The sequence below is a fragment of the Mus pahari genome, chromosome 16 (assembly GCF_900095145.1).
Source record: "Mus pahari chromosome 16, PAHARI_EIJ_v1.1, whole genome shotgun sequence".
Taxonomy (NCBI): Eukaryota; Metazoa; Chordata; class Mammalia; order Rodentia; family Muridae; genus Mus; species Mus pahari.
Genome location: NC_034605.1, coordinates 20,398,630 through 20,401,411, shown reverse-complemented (window position 1 = coordinate 20,401,411; position 2,782 = coordinate 20,398,630).

Genomic DNA, 2,782 nt, shown 5'->3' with positions numbered 1-2,782 from the left:
CTTTCTCCTCTATCAATTTCAGTGTCTCTGGTTTTATGTGGACAAACCAGGCTTTTATAAAGACTATATTAATGTATTTCCTGCATGTATGTATGCATATGTTGTGTATACCTAATGCCTGCAGAGGTCAGAAGATAACAATTGATCCCTGGAACCTGGCAAATGATTGAAGGCTATCATGTGGTTTAGAAACTGAACTTAGGTCATCTGCAAGATCAATAAGTACACTTAATCTTTAAACCATTGTTCCAGCCCCAAGTCAGACATTTAAAGAAAATGTCTTTATAATCATATGACTCATATGGAAATCAGAAAGAGGTTGGGTGACAGAACTGATAAAATAACATCTTTTAAAAGCCAGATGCATCATTTTCTCCCACTGAAACATAAAATCTTAAATTGCAAATACTCCTTATTGAGCAATAATTCTACATATGTGAATACCCATATGTAGGAGGATTCTGTCAAGGATAGGGCCAGAACCTCTTAAACTTTCAGGTCAATAAAAACTTAAGTCTTCAAGTATGGTAGGGCCACCACTGAAGCATGACTGTGTTTCCAGATTCCCACCTGCACAGCTCAGAATGATCCAGGAGAACTTTGGATTTCTGGTCACTCACCCAACATAAAACATTACTCCACTGAGTAAAATATAATAATAATAATAATCAGGCTGTGCTTCAAGTTCACACTGATTATCGGTTCTGAAAGAAACATTGTGCTTACTAAAATTTTTAGCAATATGCCCCAGATCAAATTATGCTTATAAACAAATGTGCTGTTTTAATTATCAGAGCTGGTTATCTTACACGGTCCCCAAAATAACACACTACTAAGATACCATATGCTCAGGTTCAGTTTGTGTCAAGGCCTGCCTTCTGGAAGGTTATATCTATGGCTGGCCTCAAAAACTCCTTGAAACCTCGTGAGTTAATTGTTATGAAATTGAAAGCAAGTCCATAAGCAAATGAACTTATTTTTTTTCCTGAAAGTTTTTCTACCATAATTTTCTTGTTAAACAACATGATTTTTTTTTTCTGGTAAATAGCCTGAACTGCTGAATGTTCTTTTAGTAGAAATGAAAACGAACATGATGAATTTTGTATGAATACTGTGATTATTTCTTCATGCAGTCTTGTGTATTAAACAGCTAAGGGTATTAGAAATAAAATCACAATTGAAGGAGATGAAGGAGGTATTATACTTGCTGTTTGATATTGTGACCTTTGACCACTATTCTCAGATATTGCTCCGTGGAAGTTCTTTAATGTAAAGATCTCACAAGTTCTATTTTTAAATCTTCTTCCAAAAATTTGTACCCATTCATATATTAATTCAATTTGACATTACACTTTTGACTTGTGTCTTACCTTTGGCAAGTTGGCTATTTTAAAATCTGTGTGGGTTGAAAGTGTAGCTTGGTGGTGAAACACTGGCATAGTTTATATGAGGGCCCAGGCTTAATTATGTAAAAACAAACCCTTAAAAGCTTCATAGATGCAAGTCTTGCTGATCTTCCGCTTATTTGGCTTGGAGCTGCCCTCATCTTCAGGACAATCCCTCTAAGCATCCGCCCTGCTGAATCTGAGAAGGTAATGACAGGGCTCATGAGGTTGTTAACACCTTTCGCATCTTGGAGCTTCAGACCCTTGATCCTCAGTAGGTAAGGAAGTAGTTGGGGAAAATATTCTCTGCTCTCCATTCCCCTATTTTGCCAATTAATTTTCATAATTATTCCTTATGATAGTCTCCTGGTTTTAATTCATGAATGATACACTATCTGCTGCTACAGCCAAGTTATGATTGGTGGGCGTTAGACTATTCTGTCCAGTACTAGTCTTGACCTCAGTGTGTCCCTGTTCTTAAGCTTCAGGTCACTGGTAAGCACTTTAGTCAAATGGCCTCTAGGAGCGTGGATATTTTGCTCTCTACCTGGCCTTACTGTCTGTCAAACAGGATGAAGGGATCCTCACAATCTTTCAGTGAGATACAAAACACTCCCACCCCCTCACAGCCCTGCCCTACCTCCCTGTCTTTTCCTTTGCAAACCAAGCCCATGACAGTGACAGTCTCTTAGTTCCTACGGCTCCTCACCACACCATGGCCCTCAGCAGCAATGGGCTTGCTCAGTAGTGGTAAATTCAACCTCAACGCGTGCACCAGAGAGGTTGAGAAGAGAGAAAGTATAACTGCCTCAGATGAAGGTTATTTTTGCCTCTTTACCTCCAGTGAACCCTAAAGCGAGAAATTAGATTTCTGAAGCGTTAGGAGAAATTTGGCAACATTTGTAACACATTCATCCCAACCATCTTGGATATGCGTTTTTAAACTTTAATAAGAAATTCCTGACTGTACACGTTAGATGTTTCATTCTATGAATGGTGGATAGACACTGTGCTTCTTCCTTGAGAAGGTTGAGAGAACTCTTTGACGGAGACTTTTAACTACTTTTTATGTAAATAGAAGAAAGAGTGTTCTGGTCCTTGTCTGAACTGGGGTGCCCTAAGCTGAGGGTGTTTACAGTGACACCGGTCTCAAATTCTCTAACCCACAAGCCCAACTCTGGAAAGAGTGCATACTACTCTGAGAGCCTGCTCAGGCCTGCTTTGCTGAACTGTGTGATGGAAAACCCTGAGTCAACAGCAAACTCAAATGTCCTATTCTTAAGATCACAGCAGAACTGGAAATATCCAGTAACTCGACTTTCCAGCCTAGAGCCCACATTCTCATTCTCTCATTCTCTCTCTCTCTCTCTCTCTCTCTCTCTCTCTCTCTCTCTCTC